General features: G+C 38.3%; 1 long non-coding RNA gene across 2 annotated transcripts in view; it reads right to left on the reverse strand.

Moving 5' to 3' along the window:
- LOC306642150 overlaps positions 1-13017 on the reverse strand; it is a 110293-nt gene that overhangs the window by 77626 nt on the left and 19650 nt on the right. The window lies entirely within an intron of this gene.

Below are 13017 nucleotides of genomic sequence, written 5' to 3' on the forward strand. Positions count from 1 at the left end.
CTGACAGATTCCTTATATCTTTCTTCTCTAGACACCAATGCTAAAGTCGAGGATGGATGATTTTTAAACATTTTTTACTCACCTTTTTAATATCTGATTGAAATTATCCACTGCTGCCTTTTGAATAAAATTCTATTTGTGTCAGTCAATAACATGATCTGCAGTCTTAAGTTCAATTTGCAGGCATTTAAGAATTAATGCTTAATTAAATATAAGATTTGCATTTAAAATTTATGCCAGCATGAAGGAGTAAAATATCAGAGTTCTTGTCCTGCCAGTCATTAAATTTCTGCTTTCTTATCTATAAAAGGATTTATGCCAAAATCTAATTGTGTGTGTGTGGAGTGTGTATATATGTGCACACATATGTACACATGTGTACAGATAAAGTTATATATAAAAAGGTAAGGTTAAAAGCAGTTTGGTTACCTCTAAAATTTCCAAATTGCTCTTGAAATATCCCAAATTATATATCTAGTAAATATTGTAATAATACCTACTGCCCCCCCCCAAAAAAAGCCACTTGCATCCAAAAAGATTCATGTGTTTAGCACCAGTTACAGAACAGATTCAGAAAATGTTATTGAATTAGATACTGCCCTGCCTTCAAGAAGCTCACAGCTCTTCACAGACATGCTCACTGGTGTTACCATGGATACTGCAGAGGTTTACAAGGATTGCAGAAAGTATGCATGTCTTAGAAAGCAAAATAACCTTAATAAAGCACTTAATAATGTCTAGAATGCTCACAATATTGTATGATTTCTTCACTACTGACCAACACACCCTGATTTCAAGAGGATCTGCCTATAAGTTCTTTAGCACACCTCCCCATCACTCCACTTACTCATGATTCTTAAAAGGCACTCTCCAGGTATTATGTAGCAGTTCCAGAAAAGGAAGGACAAGTCTCACCTATGCCTGGGAGTAGACCTTCAAGGGCCCAGACTAACAAGATAACCTGAGATCCTCACCTTTCAATATGAACCACTTTTCCCTGTTCATTTCAACTTTCTCCATCTATAGGTGTCCCCTCCCCAAGACATTATCTGAGGAGTGAGAAAGCATTCTTATGGGCTAATTTGTATCTCCTCAAATTCATGTGTTAAGGTCTTTACCCTAATATGACTATTTTTAAAAATTTATTCTTTTTAGATATACGTGACAGTAGAGCGTATTTTTACATATCACACATACATGGAGTATAACTTCTCATTCTTGTGGTTGTACATGATGTGGAGTTATACTGGTCATATATTCATATATGAACATAGGAAAGTAATGTCTGATTCATTCTACTGTCTTTCCCAATATGAATGCTTTCAGAGATAGGAACTTCAAAGAGGTGAAGTTAAATGAAGTCAGAAGGGTGGCCCGTAATCCAGTAGGACTGCTCATACATAGAGAAAAGGACATGTAAGGATAAGGAGATGGCAGCTATCTGCAAACCTGAGAGAAAGGCCTCAGGAAAACCAAACCAGCTGACCTTTGGGTAGAACTCCAGAATTTTAGAACCATGAAAAAATAAATGTCTATCATTAAAAATACACAGTCTGTGGTATTCTTTCATGGCAGTCTTAGAAAACTAATACAGGGATTCGTCAGACTTTTGAGTCAGTGTTCTTTTGACACATGAAGACAGCCCACCCTCCCTGCCCCCTGCTTTACCATCCATCTTCCTGGAAACTGATGCCTTCAGTTCTTTCAGAATCCTGCAAAGTGCATGGGCAACCTTTATATCATTATCATCTTCCTTTGAGAAATTGACTGTCACCTTTTTATTCTCTACTTAGTCAATTTCTATCTTTATTTCTTATAATTTGAAGCTAAGCTATCCCTTGTTGTCATCAAAAGTGAAATTCCATTTTTTTTTTTTTTTTTTGTGGTACTGGGGATTGAACTCAGGTGTTGGGGTCTTAAGCCCCCTTGCTCTTCTCGACCAGAGGCAAGGGAAGGGGACACTCCCCAACAAGGTCAGACCGGGATAGGTAAGGCCGATTGACTGCCAGCTCCCAGCCCTCTGTGCGGAGGACAATCAGATGCGTCAGGGAGACCTGTCACAGCAGGAAGTCGTTTATTGAGGAAATCACACAGCTTTTATGTAGGGTGGGGGCTAGGCAGGAACCAAAGAGCTTAAAGGTCAGCAAGGCATGGGGTGTTCACGCAGGCAAGAGTCCCATAGGACTATATGGCAAGCACGAGTTGATCATGTTCGCGGAACTATTGTTAACCAATCCCTGACGGTGGTCCGATTCATTGTCATTAACTATTGAAACCGCCTTTGAGGCCTTGATCTTGCTCACTCGCCAGGGAGTAAGGAGTCAGCCTGAGTTAGTTAACTGTCATTAGTCCCAACACTCAGGGCCTTGTGCTTGCAAGACAAGCACTCTACCAGCTGAGCTATCTCCCCAGTCTCCAAAATTCCATTTTCTAGCTCTGATTCTTATTTTGGAGATGACTTCCTAGAAGAGAAGGTGAAATTACATTTTGCAGTCTGATAACTTAAACCCAGAAGTTCTCTGAAGATCGAGGTTGCGGACTCTTGGGGGTGCTGGGGCAATAGCATACCCAGACAGGGCAGGAGGCTCAGCACCCTTCCACCATGCCTTTTTCTATGCATCTCCTCCATCTTTCTGTTGCTGAACTGAATCCTTTGTAATAATCTGGATATCTAAGAAGTAAACAGCTTTCTTGAGTCCTGCGAGCTGTCCTAACAAACCATCAAAACACAAAATAGGTTAGAGGAATCTTTGATTTGTAGCTGGTCAGTCAGAAACACAGGTGACAACCTGGAATTTCTATCTCCAGGTAGATTGTGTCAGAACAGTGTTAAACTGCAGGACAATCAGCTGGTGTCAGAGAATCGGTCAGTATGGAGGGGGAGAAAACACACATTTTTGGTCACAAAAGTGATCTGTGTTGCTGTCAGAGAAGTGGGATTTACTAGAACAGCCTTGACTTCAGACACAGGGTCCTGAAGAGAAAGGATGAAAGGTGGAGGTCAGGAACCTCTTGAATTCTGGGTGGCCATCAGGTCAATCACGGTATAGAGCAGCAACTGTACTGCAATCAAATGCTAAAGGTAAATAGTTACCAGTGGAATTTAGGTATGCCTCCAGCTCCTGCAGACCTGGTCTATGTGATGCATAAGGAAATATAATCTAACAAGAAAAAGGCAAAATCTCCATTGCTTTGATGATTGTTATCAGTAATAACCAAAATGAACATAAAATCAAGTGCTATGTCAGATATTGATGCTAGACCAAGCTCAGATTTCAGTTACTCTGAAAGGGATAAAAGTCTGCAGGGACAATAGAAAACACCTCTCTGGCCCCCATGTGACCAGGCAAAACCAAGAAAATAGTAAAACCAGGGGATATAGTATGAAGGTATGTTTTTTTATTTTACAGATGGGTACTGAAATCAGCTAAGGCCTGGACACACCTACACACAAATCCTCAACTTGTCTTCCAGGAAAAACCTTTATTTCTTTCATCAATGGTTTTTACCAGTTTGGAACTGAATTTCAAGAACGGACATGAGCAAAAGAAACTGGGTCAATTGGTCAATGACATCACAAGCTCAAAAATCCATTGTGCACAAACTAACTCTCTCCAAGAGAAACATGCCTGTCCTTCTCATTTAACCATCAGGAGCTTTACCTCTCTCTCTTCCTATAAATTCCCCTACTACCAATCAATGGCAAGCAGACCTGGACTTTTAGCTCCTGAACCCCTTGCCACTTGAGTCGGCAATAAACCTTTTCTTTCTGTAAAAATCCGATGCTGTAGTATTGGCTTCTACCCAGGTCCAATAAGGTGGTGACAGTATCATTTGTTTCCTGAGGAATCTGTATTAAAACAGATTGCCAGAATAATTCATTCAGGAGCAGTATCCTTGGTTTAAAATATTGCAGAGTGGAAGAGCACATGTGGATTGATACAGTACCCACCACAGCTTGCTATGGAAAAATCGGAGATGGACATACTTGATCTGTCCAGACATGAGGAATTTATTTTGAGACTACATCCAGGCTAGTGCACTGGATAAAAGCCACTGTAAAATCTGTTTACCTATAAAAGCAAAATTGTTCATCTTCTCCCATAAATACCAATGGAACATTTCAAATGAAGCAACTAGTGTGCTTCATTTGCAAGCCATATGGTAATGGGGATATTGATCCACTGGATATGCCTGCTACCCAAGTTATGGTAAAAGCTATGGTTAAGAGTGCTCCATTTTACAAAGACACCCTAAATAACCATACTGCTAAAATTGATGAAAACCCTGAATAAACCTTCTAGCTTTGCTTTCTTTACCACCAATTTAGAGAGAGGTCATATAGCTAAGTAGTACACTCCCGTTAGCTTTGCTATAGGTATCACCTTTGACATATAGGTCACAGTGGTAAGGGCTACCTAAGTTGTCTTTCAGGAACCTGGAGGTAACCAGTTAAAACTACCATCCTTCACTTGTGCACAGAACAGCTATTACTCCAATCACCTGCCCACATGCCTCAGGCCACTGTTCTTTTTTTTTTTTTTTTTTTTTTTGCGGTGCTGGGGATTGAACCCAGGGCCTCACGCTTGCGAAGCAAGCACCTTACCAACTCAGCTATATCCCCAGCCCCCACCCTATTTCTTTATCCCATTAATACCCCCGAACCCCATCTGTGGGGAGGTGGATTTAAGACTTGGGACTCACTCCTCCCCACCTTTGGCCACTTCATGGTAATCTCTCTCTTTTACAGAAGTCTTCACATCAATGCTTGGCACACAGGGCAGCTGGCAAAATGAGCCTCCTTTGTTAACATTGCTGCAAAATCGAGAGACAATTCAGGAAGCTTTATCAAATTTGCTCTTTCAACTTACCCTCAAGGTCTTGGAGATGCTAATAAAAATAAGTTATTAACTAGAGAATGGGGGGAGGGAGTAGAGTCAACTCTTTCCAAAAAAGTTAGAACATTGTTTAAAGGTTATTAACAAATAAGGTGAGTAAAGCAAATATTGACAAGAGCAGAAAAAATAGGAAAGAGAAAAAGAGGAGACAGGACTATTCCCAGTGTGGTGGAACCTTTAGATAGTTACTTAGAAATGTATTAAAACAAAAGTTTTAATACAGTGATACAGAAGGTCGGGTGAGCCAACAGATCTCCTGATACTCTGCTAACATTAAGAGACCCCAAACAACTCTTGCCTGTTTACTCAACTTTGAAGAAATTTAAGAAGCCAGCTTTCATTGAGAAACCTGACTTGCAGATCCCTTGGAGGAGATGGACAGGCAGATTAGTCAAGATTTTTCAATTATTTTAAGTTTTTTTCAAATAGTTCTCTACAGTTCCTTTTATTAGACTGTTTTCACCCGAGCTTACTTGATTCTTTGCTAAACTGAAGTTTTCAATGATTATTACTTTTTTTATTTTGAAACAAGCTCTCTATATGTTATCCAGGCTGGCCTTGAACCCAGGATTCTCCTGCCTCAGCCTCTTGAGTAGCTGGGATTATAGGTATGTATCACCATGCCCAGTTAACTCTTCAATTATTTAGATAGTCATCTGGAATTTTCTATTTTTGGTTTTTGTTCTATTTTTGTCTTTTATTAATCTGTCCTTTGTTAATTTTGCTATTTTCTTACAAATTTATAACATGCTTTTTTTTTCCCCACTATATGGCCATTGGAAATATTGACTTTCAGGGATATAGAAATTAACTGGCAGTTTATAAATTCTAAATTGTCACATGCATCACATGTATACATGTATATTCTCTAGATTTTTTTTTTTTTTAATGAGATCCCAACAATGTTGCCCAGGCTGGCCTCAAACTCCTAGGCTCATATGATTGTCCTGCCTGTAGAGTTGCTAGGATCACAGGTATGAACCACCATACCTGACTTTATGCTCTAGAAATTTTAATATTCAAATTAGAACGAAACATAATAAATGGCTAATCCAGCACCTTCAGATTACAGGTGAGAAGACATCACAAGTCCCAACCAAAGAAAAACTATGCAAGAAAGACAGTAGCATTTGATGACTGAATGCCTGCAGTGTATTAGGCCTGTTGGATGCCAGAGATTCAGACAGCGTTCTCTGAGATGATACTCATTCAAACAAGTTCAACAATAAACCAGTAAGCAGTGTAACATAATAATTGCAGTGTGTGATGTGTGCTCTGAAGAAAGTTCATACAGACCAAAGAGAGAGAAGCTGGAGAGGGAAGGTGGTACTTGAACTAGGGTGTCAAGCCGGGCCGTTCTAAGCTGATGATATTACAGCAGAAATGTCTATGAAGTGAAGGAACAGGCCACCTACTTCATCTTAGAAGAAATGACAAGTTAAAAACCAAAATCCCTAGTCAGGCACAGTGGTAATCCCAGTGGCTCTGGAGGCTGAGGCAGGAGGATCATGAATTCAAAACCAGCCTCAGCAACTTAGAAAGGCCCTAAATAGCTTAGCAAGACCCTGCTTCAAAATATAAATAAGGGCAGAGGATGTGGTTCATTGATTCCTAGTATTATGCATTTATTATGTGTGAGGTTGTGAGCTAAATTCAGTCCTTTATGTGAATTTTCCCCATTGTTCCTCAAATAGACCTTTAAATGATTAATATGATGTCTGGTTCAGAGATGAGAAGTCAGACACTCACAGAAGCTAAGTACGCCAAATATTAGTAGGAAAGTCAAGGTTCCCACACATCCCTGACTTCCACCCCGTCACCATTCTGGTGGCATCCTGTGCTAGTCCTCACTTTACCAGAACATCCTCAGCCTTTTCCATGCTGCTGTGTGGCCACACACAAGTCTTCATTCTATCTTTTATTTAATGAAGGTCTACATGATGACTAAATTTATGCAAGAATCTTGTGATGCAGTTTAGCATTGCAGTTTTTGTTTCAGTTTCTTGTTTATCCACTTATCTTCCTTAAGAAATAATATTTATAATTATTAGGTGGCAGCCTATTGGGAAAACTTTCTACATTCTATTGGACAAAAGTACTTAGTTTTAAACTGATAAGGATAGCAATATGAATCAGGGTTATAGTTCAGCTCTCCCCTTTATTTTTTAAAGATAATGAGAAAAATTTAAAAAAACAGTGCCTTGCTCTCTAGGTAGGAGCTGGTTTGGAACTCATAGATAGGACTTGGTGTATCCCTGCAGAACATAAACAATTGTAAAACAATCAACATCAGGAAAGGACATTCTGTAATTGTGATTAATCAAGACAAAAACAAGATCACTGTGTTTTTCTGAACCCAGGCAAAACATGAACATTCCCAAAACCACATTAATGATTAAATGTTCCCTAACCTGGCTGATAAGGAGTGAGTACCTTGCCCTAGCCCGACCTTCTAGATAAAGTTGTTTGCTTGTGGTTTTATTTTTTTTATTATTTTTTATTTATTTATTTATTTATTTTTTTTAAGATACTTGTAATGGCCAGGTGTGGTGGCCCATGCCTATAATCCCAGCTACCTGGGAGACTGAGACAAGAAGATCACAAATTTGAGGCCAGCCTCAGCAACTTAGCAAGACCCTGTCTGAAAATAAAATAAAAAAAAGAAAAAAAGAGGACTGGAAATGTGGCTCATGATAGACTGCCACTGGGTTTAATCCCCAATATTGCTTATAAAAAGAAAAGAAAAGATACCTATTATGGGATGAACTTTGTGCCTCCAAATTCTATATGGTGAAGTCCTAACCAATAGTATCTCAAAATGTGACTGCATTCAGAATGTTAAATAGGTGTGAGCCATGGAATCAAACTAATTTTAAGGAGGCAGGAAAATTCCCAAGCAGACCCATTTTTCCTAAAATCAGGAGATCCACAGCAACCCAGTCAAGCTGAACTGGCATGATAACAAAGTCTCCTTTGCTTTCACCTTTTCAAGAAAAATAACCTAGAGTACTGTATGACCAATCTGCTTTTTTTTTTTTTTTTTTTTTTCTTATTCCGTTCCCAAAAATTGCTCAAATTACTTTAAAAAACCAACTGTTCTGCCATGCCCAGTGGAACACCTTTTCTAAGTCTTTAGATGAGGTGCTGACCCTTTCATGAATCGCTAATAAAAGTCAATTAAATCTTAAAGTTTGTAAAAAATTTTGTTTTTTCAAATGGGAAATAGGGTCTTTAAAGAGCAAATTAGTTAAAATGAGGTCATCGAAGTGAGTCCTAACTCAATAGAGCACAGGCTCACTTCACAGGGAAGGCCCTGTGCTGATAAAGAGAAGGCCACCATCTTCAAGCAAAGGAGTGAGCCCGCTGAGGAAACCAGCACAATGACACCTCCATCTTAGACTTATGGACCCCAGAACTGTGAGATAATAAATTCTATTGTTCTAATCTGAGGTAATTTGCTGTGGCAGATCTGGCAAGGAGATATAATACCTAAGCATGGAAGGTTCTAAGAGGAAAGCATTGGCCATACCCTGAGTTTGAGGTTTCCTTGGTGAGTTACTCTAAGATGCTCTGTTTGTTATTTTGGCTGACTTACATTTTACCATCTCAAAAGCTGCAACACAAATCTAAAGGACTCACAGCTTAAAGAACAACCCCCACCATCTCACACACCCATTCAGCAAGAGACAAGCACAGCAGGGTCACATTGTGAAAATATTCTCAGCACTCTTTGACAAGTCTTCTTGCTCAGATACCAAGCCAGGTGTTTTATATAACATAAATATTTAGTAGATATTTTCAACAATCCTCTGAAACAGACATTAACTTCCTCAATTTGAAGTGAAGCCTGCAACAGTCAAAATAAATGCTAAGGGGCAGTAGTTGTGGCTCAGTGGTAGAGTGCTTGCCTAGCACGTGTGAGGTACTAGGTTCAATTCTCAGCACCGCATATAAATACAAATAATAAATGTCCATTTGAAAGAATGAACATTTTTTTAAGCTGTCTGTTTTATCTCAACTCCCTAAGGTTTCCCTCCCAGTAATGGGAACAAAGCCCTTAAAGCTGTTCCAGGAAACAGCCCCAAACAGAGAGTAAAAGAGTAAATTGAGCCTGATAGCCAGGTAGTGCTCAAACAGTAGGATTACCAGAAACTATTGACCAGAATCTACACCCTGTTGTAAAACATTGTGAAACATGTTGTCAGCAAACCCAGACCCCCTTTGAAATTTCCCGGCAGCTTTGTTCCCCTTTTCCCTTTCATGTGTGACCCCTCCCGATGTGTGTTTTCTGCCTTTATAAACCTACGAGATTTTCTGCTAGGGACTCGACTCCTGGAGTTGGGTCCCAGCGCGCTGGAATAAACACCTCTTGCGGTTTGCATCAAGTGACGCCTCCTGCGGTTGATTGGGGTTGCCGTCCATCCATGGGACAGAGTTGGGGTTTCCTTTTGGGGGGCCTTACACATTGACAGCTAAAAAAAATTTTATAAATAAAAAAATTTATTTTTTATACTAAGACAGATGTTCAACTGAGCTCTAACTCCAAAGTCCAACAAGGATTTCCACAAAACTTTGTTACCATAAAATAACTGCTCTAAAGGACACTTCTGAAATTATGGAAATGACCCACTTGTTGTTGGAGGATAATTTGCTATCTTCAGTAGTTGCCAACTACATTGAAGAAGTAGCAAAGGGAACAGACAGACACTAGGGTCACAGTCAACAAATGAACAAAAAGAATTTCCTTAGCTCTTTTTATTCCTATGGTTGTGCGTACTGCCCAAAAAGTTCCCATGTTGAGTGGGAGGAAATAGTCACAGCAGATTGATATGTTAAGTACTTTTACAGATTATCATTGAAATGAGATTAACTATTAGAAAGCTTTCATTAAAAGAGTTTTCAGTAAAAACAAATTTTCAAAGAGTAATAAACAGTTATAATTTCGTATCTCATACCCACAAAAATCCTCTTAGATTAAGAAGGAGAGAGTAGCCCCCCAGAGTGATACTTTATGATGCAGAAAAAAATCAGTTTGCTAAGGGTAAGAGAATCACTTCTGCAATTTTTGCTTCAAAGACAAAACCATTCATTTTTCCCTACTGCTTACAACATAGCTTTTTTTCTATCAAACAGATATTAAAATGTATCATTTTATAATGTAGTGCCCTTTTCTTTGATCAGCTTACTTCTGGCTATCCAAGAAAGGAATAGAATAATACTTGAGGTATAATAAATACTGTCCATTTACTGATTAAAAAGACTTCTATTTTCTGATTAAAAATAATTTAAGTATGTGTGCTTATGTTTATAAAGTATAAAATCATAGTGGTTTAATAATAAATCAGTTTGCAAGATTACTGAGGTTTTCATTTAAATTCTTCAAAATTTCAATTGATAAATACTAGAATGATTGCTCCTCTTTGGTTCTTCAGGGCGCATCATATCCTGCAAAATCTTGGGGAAGGGCAGATGATCCGCCCAATCGCTCTTCATGTGGTTTACTGAAGATTCCAGATTAATGGCTCACTTCCTTTTTATAATACCAATGCATTTTGTCTGTTTGATTCCAAACATCACGAACAAAATTTCAGATGTGAGTGGACCAGAGAATAAGTCCATGAAGTTCATGCAGAAATTTTTCAGGCATCATTCGAAAGGTCCTTCACAGATTGAGCAAATTATTATGAGTAAATTATTTCTGGCCTGAATAGTGAGAAAATTATACTTGATGGGATTTCCTATCTCAAGATATTTTAAGAATAAGTTTTCAATTTTATGTAGAATTTTAATATTTCTGAATGGATTCTGAATCACTCTTGATACTCCTATTCTTGAATCTGCTGCTTTAAATTTAGTCAGATTAACACAGAGACCCAGGTCAGTAAGTACAAGGTTTCTGTCCCACCCGAGTCCCAGCTACTTGTGGAGGTAACCAGCTCCCATATAAAACTGTACATAGTTCTAGTCACATTGAGAATAATGTTAGAAAAAAAAAAAAAAAAAGTATGGTGTGACAAAGATTCTGAAATCTATTCAGAACATCATGACTGATAACATGATTTCATAATATTGTCAATTTTGTAATGTATATAAGTAAGTTAGCATAGGCTTTCTAAGAACAAAGTGCTCTAAGGAGGTAAGACTATGCCTAAGAATGCCACATTTTAAAATGAATTTTTTTATTTTAAAAGTACATAGAAAAATAAATAAAAGTGTTCAGAGGAACTAGAATTTTATGGTAATGTATGGAATTTTATGGTAATGTATGGAATGTGCAAAATTCTAGAACTTTTCACGGACTGCTCATGTGTGCACACATAGACACGTATGTAAGCACAAATACCACCTCCTGCCCAGAGAAAATAGTTAGAGTTAATAGACAGTACGTTCAGTATCTGTTGCAATTTGCAGTTTCTTAGAAAGGGAATACTATGTGTTATTCTCAAACTGACCATACAAAACCTGGAGAAAAGCAGAGACAATAGCAAAAATTATTGAAAAAAATTAAGACATGAAAGGAAGAAAGTTAAGTCCTTGAAAGTCAGATTACTCAGCATTGTGAAGACATTTCTAAACTCTGACATTCTGCAATGCTCTCTGGGTTCTATGAGAAAAGAACAGCTAAAGTGAAGCAGAGAATGACGTGGTGATGCACATACTTGAGACTAGGAAGGTCACAAAATCTTGATGCCTGAAGATCAGCAAAAGCCAAGTGGCAATTGAGTCCCAGAGCACAGTAAAGCCTGGCTTTGGCCTCGTGGATCCAGGGAACAGAGGCAGCCTATTCTAGAGAGTGCCACGAGGGCAGAGGGGGAAGATCTGCTGCTGTTAGGACCCCCTCAAGACTGGCTGGGACTGGGGGGAGTTTGAGTGAAAGTTGACTTCCAGACTGAAGTCTTTTCTTATCAGATAATACCATGAAGTGAACAGCCCAAGAGGTTTCCACAGAGAATCTGCGGGGTACATTTGAAGGGGCATTCGAGTTGGTAAGGTTTATACCCTCTGCCCTGAGAAGTGTCATCTGAGAAGCTGAGGAGAGGAAATTAAAAGAAAAAGAGTAGTGTAAAGGATTTTCAGCTCCTGCTGACTCAGATTAATGGAACCGGTTCCTTTTTTTTTTTTCTATTTTAAGTAGGTCATTTTGGTGTGATACAAACTCATTGGTCTCTATTTATCTTTAAAATGCCCACAAAATTCAGAAAGAAAAATTCTCTAAACATCCAAACTGACCCTAAGGTTACATAGCTCTCAGAAAAGAAAAAGTGTGCTTTTCTTATCTGCTATTGAATTGGACATGCTGTTTCTCATCTTATCTTTCCAGGGTAGAAAAAGGATAACATCAAGCTATATTTATGAAATCTGATTTGCCCAGTGTCTAGGCAACTCCTAGGAAGAAGAGGAATGGACTTTTTTGGACCTATGTGGCAATGCTTATTTAAAAGACTCCCCATTGATTTTTTTTTTTTTTTTTTTTTTTTTTTTTTTTTTGGTACTAGGATTAAACCCGGGGATGCTTAACCACTGGACCACAATGATTTTTAACGTATCATCTGCAAATACTCAAACACTAACTGAATTTAAGGAGCCACAAAAGCATACTGGTACTTCTGATTTCTGATATGGGACTACGACAATTCATTCCACCCAATATATCAAAAATTTTGAGCCCAAATTTCTAAGACAATGAACACCTCATGTTTTATAATGAATTTCCAATAGACACTTGTGAGTTTTCACACACTAAAATTTCACCAAAAGTGAAATTGTTCAGTGTAACAATGATTGAAATTATAGGTCCCCTGAATTATTATCAAACCAGTGTACCTACCATAAAAAGCAGATCAGCAATCCTTTTGCCCTTACTATGAATGTTAAATCCACTGACATTTTTAAAATAAGGACAAGAATAAAAATGTTTTTCCAGTGCTTATGGTGGCATGAAAAGATATGGAGAAATTACATATTTCAAAAACACTGCCGTCAGACTCTCAGCTTCTAATAGTAGTTAGCATCTATATCAGAAAGACGACGTTTTCTCTCTATTTCTCTCCTTTAAATTGTTTACTATCACAATGTCAATCAAAAGCAAACTTATAGCCCAGACAGATGCAAAGAAAGC

This window comes from Sciurus vulgaris (assembly GCF_902686455.1).
Source record: "Sciurus vulgaris genome assembly, chromosome: 12".
In the NCBI taxonomy this organism is placed as follows: Eukaryota; Metazoa; Chordata; class Mammalia; order Rodentia; family Sciuridae; genus Sciurus; species Sciurus vulgaris.